This window comes from Anser brachyrhynchus (genome assembly GCF_964034855.1).
Source record: "Anser brachyrhynchus genome assembly, chromosome: Z".
Classification (NCBI taxonomy): Eukaryota; Metazoa; Chordata; class Aves; order Anseriformes; family Anatidae; genus Anser; species Anser brachyrhynchus.
Window position 1 is genome coordinate 46397160 of NC_137697.1, and position 10708 is coordinate 46407867.

At 39.7% G+C, this 10708-nt stretch overlaps 1 long non-coding RNA gene across 2 annotated transcripts; it reads right to left on the reverse strand.

The window, feature by feature from the left end:
* Positions 1-4219: 4219 nt before the first annotated feature.
* On the reverse strand, positions 4220-8797 carry LOC308185451. Of its 2 annotated transcripts, none has more exons than XR_013943392.1 (2): positions 7137-8797; positions 4220-6606 (listed from the first exon to the last, which is right to left on the reverse strand). It is a non-coding gene; the product is annotated as an uncharacterized lncRNA (long non-coding RNA). The 2 variants fall into 2 exon arrangements; XR_013943393.1 differs by having other exon boundaries at positions 4220-6624.
* Between the last annotated feature and the right edge of the window lie 1911 nt (positions 8798-10708).

Below are 10708 nucleotides of genomic sequence, written 5' to 3' on the forward strand. Positions count from 1 at the left end.
CTGAAAGCTGCAGTTTGACTGGTGCGAGCTGGTGAGTCTTCCCGTCTGCTGTTGTCCTGCAGCTGACCTCTGATCCTGCTGAATCCCCCTCTGCTTCCTGCTGGAGAGTAATTCCTTCAAACACTACCCACAGCAGAGCCCAAACAGGCCCCCAAAGCCAAAAGATGAGGAAAGAATAGGGTGAAAAGCTTCAGGGTTAGCCTCTCTCCATGCTAAAAACACATACTACAGCAGATTCAAGACCCAGTAGTCCTTTTGTGCACAAAGACCCTGCTCCAGCAAAGCACTTCAGCTCCTGAGTACTTGCCTCCTCATAACTTTGAGCCATTTACAGTGTCTTAAGAGTGTTGCTGGATCAGGGCCTACTTTTCCTTAGCTAGACCTCAGTCTCAGAGCCTTTATTTATTTATTAGGTCCCAGATGCCTTTATTTGCTAATTTTTCTTTCTTTCTTTCTTTCTTTTTTTTTCTTTTCTTCCTGCTTTGAGTCATAACATTGCATTTGGTTCTTCAGGTCTTAATTCCATCGATTTCCAGTGCCGCTGGGCAGGAGGAAGAGATGTGCACATTCTTTTTACCATGTGTTTCAACTGTTGGTGGAAAAGGATGGAGTCCAAAAACCCTCCCACTGCCTCGTCCCTCACAGTAAATTCACACGTGATGAGAGCAGGCCTTACAGGCTTTGATGATGATCAGGGTGGGTGGGTCTTTGCTGCCGCTGCACCGGGCTGAAACAACTTTGAATGAGCAGCAAGACTTGTTCATATATTAGGCTCAAAGGTTTTGAGCAACATAGGATTGTCCTCTTGGCCCAGATCCTCCTGCACTGAAGCCTTACATGTGATCAGACCAAGGAACCATAAGCGAGTTGTGAAGATCATGGAAGATCATGGAAGACCATGAAGATCATGAAGATCATGGAAGCACACTGCTTTTTTTTTTTTTTTTTTTTTTTTTTTTAACGCATGCACACTCCTCCACAGCCTCGTGTTTGTTTCACCACCATGGGACAGGATATCCACCCTTGTTACCAAGTACACCTAGGGAATGGACTCATGTAGTCACTGAGCAGACCCTGAGTAAGTAGCAGCCCTTGCTCCAAAGCATTTGTAGTATGCACAGCTAAGACAGAGGAGGGACACAGAGGCACAGAGAGTTGAAATGACTTGTGAAAGGTCGTTTGACACCCTTTGGCAGATGCATGTTGAAATAGGGGGAATACACACATGTATGTTCTCCCCATGATGTTTCTTTGCCTGATCTCCCTCTTATCCTTGTCTTTTCCGTTCTGCCTTCTCACAGGATCATTTTTTTTCTGTGGTTGCTCACCAACTACTCTTTTTTTTTTTCCCTTTTCCCTCTCTTCTCTGCATTTCACAACCTTTGCAAAGCACAACTCATGCACAGCAAGGTCATGATTCATCAAGTTTAAGTGGGACACAGGGAAGCTAGGTGATTTCACTTGGCACCACACGTGACTTCCAAATGCTGCTGCTGGTCTGCTTCAGAGTGCTAATGGTCACTGGAAGAGGGAATCTAAACCTTATGAAGGAAGCAAGGAAGAAAAGAATAAATAAAGAATTTCCACCTTTTGTCCCAGATTGATGTTTCTTTTCTTGCTCTGATCTCTCAACTCAATAGCAGAACTCTGTAGGGCAACTTGTATTCATCAAATGAAAATGTCACTGGGGGAGGTGCTACTCCAAAACCAAAACACACTGCCAAATCAGTGGTCCTTAAAGTCAAGTTGATAAAGAAGTCCATCCTTGGTGTTAATTTACAGAGCCACAGAAACAAGCTCTTCGTGGTGCTATGTGTTTGGTAAGACTGAATGACCCAGCTGAACAGACAAAAATGTTCCTAATGAATTGTTTTCACAAGACTATGTCCTGCCAGACCATGGCATCATCTTAACTCCAACAAGAACTGAAGAAGAAACAAAAAAGAGGCAAGCATTCTATAACTGCAGCCAGATAGACTGACTCTCTATGGACCTTCCCTGATTTACACCAGTCCAGGATCCCATCCGCAGCATTCCTGTGTCATGGCACAATGTAACCACAAAGATGGGCCATCTTTTCTCTTCTGTTTACCTTGCAGTTCAAGTTGGGCAATCTGGAAAAGAGAAACCACCTCAGCTTCTGATAAATTAGGTGTTGGAAGCTGCATAGTAAGCCATCTCTTGAGACAAGCTGGAAAGTGATATTCCTCTGCAAACTTTTCCATTTCATTTAGCTATATATGTGGTTCTTTGTAACAGAGGCCACAGTTCCGCTTCCAACTTATTGCATCTTCATTTAAATTAACCTCACTATGTGAGAGGAAGAGTCTGGAGCTTTGAAGCAATATTAATGTATGTATATAAAGAAATATATATATTTCACTAACAATAAAACTGCAGCTTTTTTGCAAACCAAGGAGGAAAAAAAAATAAAACAAAAACACCCAGAAATATATATATATATATAAAATTTAGATTTCAAAACATTTTTAATGTCTGTGTCAGTTTGTATATGACAGTCCTGAATGCTATAAATTACCACATGGACCTTATCACCACACAGAGGATAAATATTCAGGTTTGTAATTTCACCTGCACTATGTCTGTATTAAAAGAAGCAATTTATAAACAGCTTCAAACTGTTGTGTCTAATTTTTTTCTCTAAGTTTGGAAATTCCACTGGAAGTAGCTCCCACTCAGTTTCTCAGGATCCAGCCCAGTGCAAATAAGGCTTTAAAAGTGACAGCATACACAGCAAAGTTCTGCACATATTTAAACAACAAAAAAAGTATTTATTCATAACATACATTCACATAGCACACATTCACATATAGATACAGATATAGGAACATTTTAATAAGCTCTTCACTCATTGGACATTATTTTTTAAATGGTACAATTATACTATTCCAAAAATGACAAGAACAATAATAATAATAAACAAACAACAACAATAAAAACAAGGGAACAAATCTTTGCAAATATTTCTATTATTTTCTGATTAGCTTTTTCTTTCACCTGATGCAGCCATTTCATAATTATGCTTTTATTACTTTTGTAATGCACACAAAAAGTGCACAAAAGTTCCCATGTTCTTGGTGTACAATTCATAATGCAGTGCAGTCCCAGCCTCTATCAGGCCTTTACAGTCTACTGAAATAGAGATTGAACAAATGCAATACAATACCAGTTATTTTTCATGTGTTGCAAGAACGGACTTAGAAATCAGACTTGCATCAGAGATGTTGAACTTCCTTATGAATGTAGCTGTCTGTTATCCATGATAATTGTGTTTACATTTTCCAAATGTACTTACTTTTCTACATCCATAGCCTATTCCATACAACGATGATGTGATCGGACTAACTAAACACCAAGGCCCCAGTGCTGCAGCCACTGCGCTGACCAAATACCACCTAGTCCATAGGTATTTAGCAATGAAGGTAGGCAAATGTGATTTGGATCCTATGAACTGAAATGTACGCCTTCTCAGAAACAGATAGCCTGGTCTGCAGGTGCAGCCCTAGTTGGAGGGACCATCAGACATCAGTGCTGCTCCCATCTGCATTGTTCACACAACAGAAGTGCCCAGGTAAGCTCGCCAACACCCGTGTCTTCCACCACTTGTCTTCCTTGTCTGCACAGTGAGCAGAGGCATTCCCCAAACAGACAGAGTCTGGGAAAGTTTTGCTCCATCTGCATTTTCCAGCCAACTCTACTTGTGATTCCTTCAGTGCACCAAATCTCTCTTACTGTTTTAGTTGTCTGACAAACAGCTGTTTAAGAAGGCATTATAAAATTGGTGTTATCTGTTAGGTCTGATTATTACCAGTCTCGGCACCACACTTTATGATCTGATATCTTCAAGTATACGGCAGCACACAATCCAACACTATATGTGTATTTTTATAACAAGTTAGATCTTTTATGTAGCACAATGATTACTCAGTTAACCAATGTAAAATTGTCTGCCTTGGCCATTACACTTTGGATGAGGATCTGATCTACTCCTTCTGTTGGTTTCTAATCTATGCATTCACCTAGGGTCTTCATTCATATTCAGGCAATCCAACTGCCTGATTAGATACATATGAACAAATAAAAGAGGGATTGTCCTTTTCACATCTTGTCCTAGATGGAAAATAAAGCTGGCTGAAGAGATGTTGAAGGATCTTTCAAGATTATCTCCTCCAGTACCCTGTACTAGTAACGTATTCAACTTTTTGTTGTTTTATATGTTCATCTTGAGCATACAGATGATCTTTTAAAAATATGAAAATGTAGCCAATGCAATATTTACCGTGCTTGCATTCCTTCCTAGCCTTAGGTCTTCCGAGAAAATGAGATGTGACATTTCATGATACATGTATTAATTTTAACTTGGAAAAGAAAAAAATGTTTCCTGAAAAATAGGTAAATAAATACAAAAGCATCTCATAAATATTTTTCTAGGTTTGATGGAAAGTCATATCCTTCTGCTGAAGAAATGTTGCCCTTTCAGAGGTTTCACCAGAAACTGTTTGATGCATTGCACTGGTCAGGGGGAAATATTTGTAAAAAAAAAAAAAGAAAAAAAAAGGAAAAAAGAATGAATAAGTTGCAGCTTTAGTAGCTGCCTTTACAATGGACAAATCATCCGCTGACAGAGATTTCATCAATCAGTAACCCTTACTGAGGATTTCTGGGCTGAAGACTTTTATATATGCATTAGTATGGGTTACTACATATGAAGAGAAGAACCTGACAAAACTATTCCACTTTATCTCCGTTCCAGGAAAATGGGCCAATTCTCAGCTGCAATACTTTGGAGAATTTCCTGTCTGGTAGTTCAGAAACTGCCAAAAGCAGGGCGTAGAAGCCAGAAAGTACGCTGCTGTCATTGGCCCAAACAAACAAACAAAGATCCCCAAAATAACCCTCCCCAAAATAAAAATAGTTCTAAAAGATCAACAAAAACAAAAAAGGACCAGATTTTAAATGAGAGTTGTGTTTTACATATCATGTGGCTAGACATAGATTTTGGAAGAAATCCAGCTCAGCCCACTTTTCCCCACCATCTGTCAGCAGTAGGTTTGCTGACTGCGAAGAGCTTAGAGGCAACGCGTAAAAGGCGAGTGTTAGACAATCGAGTTTAAACATGACAAGAGCAGGAAAATTCAAATGCTTGATGATGTAATGTGCTAACACTTAGCTGTTGTGAGAAAAAGAGGAGGAGGAGGATAACACATTACAGAGAACAGGGTCGTTCACCTTTAGGCTGAATCCTCTGGCTCTTATCAGTTTGTACTGAGACCCTGACATTATTTAAACATGTGGTTGGGAGTGTTTATTTTAGACATAGGCCAAAGAGGTTTGGGATAGGGATTTAGATGTAGGTTATGGCCCCAGGTTTAGGCCTGTTGAGAAGCCAAGTCCCATTCTAGAGAACTGAAAACTTCTGAGATGATGAGATTAGTCAGGAAGACAGGAACCACCAGAAGATGAGCTAGCTGTGAATTTTGTGTCCTTTGTCCATATCCCAGGCTCATCTGGAGCAGAGGCATCTGACATCCTTGTATCAGTCCCATTTGTAGACAATCAGCTCCACTAAACTGCTATCTTTGCTGTGGGTCTACAGGGTGGACCAGACCAAAATGCTACTCATCTGCCCACCTGTAAGTTTGGTAGACTTAAGTGGTATACCAAGTCATGTGTATGAAGTTGAATAAGGAGGGAGCAGTTGAAACCTCAAGGGGCTGTTCTTAGACCCTGTTTGGAGCTATAATTCTGAACAAATTCTGAACTGGAGCTATAACTCTATAATTCAGAAGAGTTTGGTTTGGTCCCAAAAGTTCTTGGGGAAATAGATCTGTCTGCCAGACCAAATGGGATCATGGTACGAAGCTGTGCCCCTTCCAAAATGGGAAAGTATTTGCATGTGAGAGTTCAGCCTTGACTGAAGTTTTTATTTAATTCTCCCAAATTCCCTCCTGAAAGACATGCTATCAGAAAGAAACTTAACACCGTTCCATGTGTTATAAAAACATATCTCATATACAGGAGATTAGGAGGTTAGGAAAATGCACACTATGAACAGAAGGATACCCACTGAGCCTGTGACGGTAATTATAGTATTGGGTCTCATTTGCGTTATTGTAAAAGATTCTTTGAGAAATGTGCTTCTGATCTGGTCTTCAGCAGCAGGCAGAAGGATTTCTTAAACTCTCTTTGAACAGGGCTATGTTGGAAAAAGCTCAGACCAGTCTAGCTGAACTGGCTGCTAAAATTACAGCCAGTTTGGGAACTGGCTATTAAAAACTCTCCAACAAGCTTCATTTCCTCCTGATGGTCATTGCTTGTCTGCTGGGAAGCCTGTTCTCGGCCCAGCAGACAGCTCGTCCTTTTCCTCCTCTCTCACCCACACTGCTCTGGCTTAGTCCCAAAGTCACCACTGCTTCGTATACATTTGATGCTCTGTTCCGAAAGCACCACATCTGCCAGCCTTACCTCTGGTATTCAGTGGAAGGTGAACCTCTGCTTTCAAATGCTGTTTTCTGTCTTTTCAAGTGAAGGGATGCGGAACAGGGGGCTTCTTGGGTCCCATTGTGCCACCAGAACCTGGTTCACCTTGGAAGTAAAATGCATCTGAGGGAAAGAAAGGACAATGGCTTTGCCTGCTTTTGTTTCTTGGAAGAAGAAACTAACCGTGGGTTTTAATTAAACTGTCTGTGGGTTCGCACCATTGGGCATGACAGCCAAGCCCAGCCCCGGAAGCCACAGACTACCAGAAGTCTTCTGAGTGTGGCGCGAGCAGGGGAATGGATCAGCACCTGTGGACTGATTATAGATTTTGATGTGGTGCCATGACTAGGATCCATGCCAGTAAAAATCCTTATAAAAAGTGTGGACATAATTTACTGCATACCTGCTGTAATCAGTTTTAAAATCACAACATTTCCCTTGGTTTTGGTTGGGTCTTTTTTGTTTTCAAAAGATGGTAAGAGGGCAATTTCATCTTCAGATCAAAGTTATAAAGCCTCAAGAAACCATCTGAAACTTATAAACTCTCCATTTTGTTTTACATTTAGGTAATTAAAAAATACCAAACTATATATATTTTTTAATTGGGATTTAAAAAATGACTCCCAGTCACATACCTTGTAAACTGTTTCATTGAGCAGTAAAGTTTAAAAAGCTCAGTTAAAACAACTTTTGAAAACGTTTTTTCTTTTTCTTTTTTCTTCTTTTCTTTTCTTTTCTTTTTTCTTCTTTTCTTTTCTTTTCTTTTCTTTTCTTTTCTTTTCTTTTCTTTTCTTTTCTTTTCTTTTCTTTTCTTTTCTTTTCTTTTCTTTTCTTTTCTTTTCTTTTCTTTTCTTTTCTTTTCTTTTCTTTTCTCTTCTCTTCTCTTCTCTTCTCTTCTCTTCTCTTCTCTTCTCTTCTCTTCTCTTCTCTTCTCTTCTCTTCTCTTCTCTTCTCTTCTCTTCTCTTCTCTTCTCTTCTCTTCTCTTCTCTTCTCTTCTCTTCTCTTCTCTTCTCTTCTCTTCTCTTCTCTTCTCTTCTCTTCTCTTCTCTTCTCTTCTCTTCTCTTTTCTTTTCTTTTCTTTTCTTTTCTTTTCTTTTCTTTTCTTTTCTTTTCTTTTCTTTTCTTTTCTTTTCTTTTCTTTTCTTTTCTTTTCTTTTCTTTTCTTTTCTTTTCTTTTCTTTTCTTTTCTTTTCTTTTCTTTTCTTTTCTTTTCTTTTCTTTTTATTTTTTTATTTTTTATTAATGAAATACTGACAAACTGGTGAATGTTGTAATCAGGTAGAAACTGCTGCCTGAGGGAAAAAAAACAAACATATCTGTATTAAAAAAAAAAAAAAAGGAAAGTCCTTTGTTTCCATTAATATATGTTCCTACTTTGTCATAACCTACAAAAGTCACCATGGCAAGTGACTAAAACACAGAAAAGTGGTTTCATTGTTGAATTGTAACAGTTTAAGAAATCCCAGAATAGCTGTGGCTGGTTGCGTCTAGGCATGTTCATACAGCAGGTAGAATGGTTCTTCCAAGCAAACCTTGTTCTGGGAACCTCCACTCAGCATTGTGAAGGACATCTAATGACCATGGCTCTTCTGTCATCCAGCAATAAGCCACCTACTGCAATCTTTTAGTTCAGAGATGCTGAGAAAGAACAGCACCCTGTGTCAGCCCTCATTTTCCTCTGAATAAAGCCCAGAAGTATGGGGTGTGCCAGGAACAGCATAGCACACTGCTGAAGCTTGCTAGCAAACAGCAATGAGTCTGGCCCCAACTCCACGCGCTGCCAGCATCATCCTTTGTGCCATGCAGTCATGCCATCCTGTGCTGGCGTGCATGGTGTGCCAGGGGTCAACACAACTTTGCTAACGTGAGGTAGAGAGCCAAGACTGCTGGCTCCATGTTGCTCAAACAGCCAGACCTGCAGGCACCGAGCCCCGTCCATAGCTAATCTGTTGTATGGGACATTGTGTGGATTTGTAACCTTCCCCCAACCAACTGGAGAGCCAAGCCACAGTGCTCGCTGCCAGCAGGTCCACTCAGGCTCTCAGTTTTTTTTCACAGTGCAGTTCTTCTGGACAGAGATAGTAAAAAAGTCCTAATATACTTTGATAAAGCCAAAGCTAAAGCACCCCATAAATACAGTCATCTGGTTGAAACAAAATTGAACTTCCCTTCCACATGGTTGTGTATGTCTGTATTGTGCTTTACAATTTAAGAGAGGCTCAACAACTGTCATCTCCCTTTCTATAAAGCTTTCAGCCCCTACCAAATTTCCCTTAACTTGACATATCCTATACAAATTTTCTGAGCTCTCTGAAATCTGGAATATGGCCAAGTATCATTTTGTTGTAAAGTGGGAGACAGAGACATGTAAGATTCATACACAGATTTTTAAACTGTGCACTGCTTAAGTGGCAGAAGGAAAACCTAAGTGCTTGCTGTAAGCCAAGCCAGAACATGCATCATTTTTACTATTTATTTCCAGCATTTTAAACATTTTGAATTTTAATTCTTTGAATTTACTTAAAAAAAAAAGAAAAAAAAAAAGCATAATTACAGCTTTCATACATGATTGTAAAGCCCAATAAATCTGGGGAACTACCCAAGAAGCCAACAGAGGATTATCAGCTTGTATCTCTAAAGAACCCTACCTGCAACTCTCACATCATGGTGTTTCAGTGTAATCACTATGTGGCCAGCTAAGGCTTGCTTTGAACTGCCTAACTGATGGATTAATCTAGACTAATAAAGAGTTTTTATACATTCATTAACAACCATTGTGGAAAAAAAAAATCATCGTAGTTTCCCTGGCCATCAAAAACAGAGTAAAAGAAAGGTCTAATGTTGTTCAAAAATAGTGGGCAAGGGGGAAGTAAGGTAAAAGGGTCAGTGAACATTAAAAAATTAAGACCAAATTTCCCCCAAATTCACAAAAAGTACTATTATAATGAACAAAAACGTGAAGGATAAAAGTAGGTCAGTCCTAGAGCCTCCATACCTCCTCTAGGTAAAGTGGTAAGCCAATGATTAGAAACAAACAGAAATTTAACCAATAAACAGTGTAAAAAAGTATGACATCATCTGATGAATTTTACATGTGTAACTTAGAAAGAGCTCACCTGGCACTATGAGACTTTCTCTGTCTGGTTGGTTTGAGCACTAGCCCAATTCTGATCACTGGGATGTGCAGCAGTGAGAATTTGTCCACGCTATAGACCCTGTGCTGTAGTCACTTCCGAGCATAGACAGCAACAGGAAGAGTTTTCCTGTTAGTGTCATTACACTACTTCTTCAAAGGATGTGGGCTAAGCCAACAAAAGCTGTTCATTGTCAGCATGGCTCTATCCATTTGGGAGGTTTTCTGGAGTAATGGTGAGAATGAAAGAGTGAGAATTTATCTGTTGAAACACTATAGAGGAGGTGAGGTGTATGTGCAAGAGTGGTGAAAGAGAATGAGCCAAGTTAGGTAATAAGTTTCAGATGAAATAAGCTAAATAAGAGCTGTTGAGTTATTTTATGTAGCTTGGTTCCAGTAGCTCATAATCCTGACCACTCTTATATTCTCCGTGTACATCAGGACAGACTGTAGCAATCTCTTTGTCCCTTACTCTCTTCACAACCGGTATCCTTGAGTAAAATGTTGACCTTATCCAAGTCAAAATCTGTATGACCAAGAGAATTTCATCATCTAGAAATAGTGAATCTTCTGGAGAATAAAGTACAGTAAGAGCAGAGTCAGGCTCTCTAGATCTGGCTAAGGAAAGACCATATAAATAGCTTCCAAAATAGCTGCTGAAATGTGTCATCTTCCCTTTCAGATTATTGCATGCCAAGAGTTTTAATTCAGTGCTATAAAAGTAGAAGGCCATGCTCAGACGGTGCCTGCATTACTTTACACTGCTTTAATCCCAGCAGGGTTGTCCTCTGGGTAAATCCTCCTGATCTACACAGCAGCAAAGCACGGCCACGGCTGCAATCAACAGTGGCTTGAAGTTCATCTCAGAAGAGTCAGAGAGACAGCTAGGAGGAAAGACAGCTGCCCAAGTATGGCAAAATATACACAAACTAAAGCTCCAATGAAAATGTTTAAAAATCAAAACCTCTGCTGGGGAAAAGTTGCATACAGTTTAGAGTTGATACCAAAATAGTTACAGAAGTGTGTTGTTGACCAACCTGTTCTTCCAGGTGTGACAGTTTAATGCATTTTCC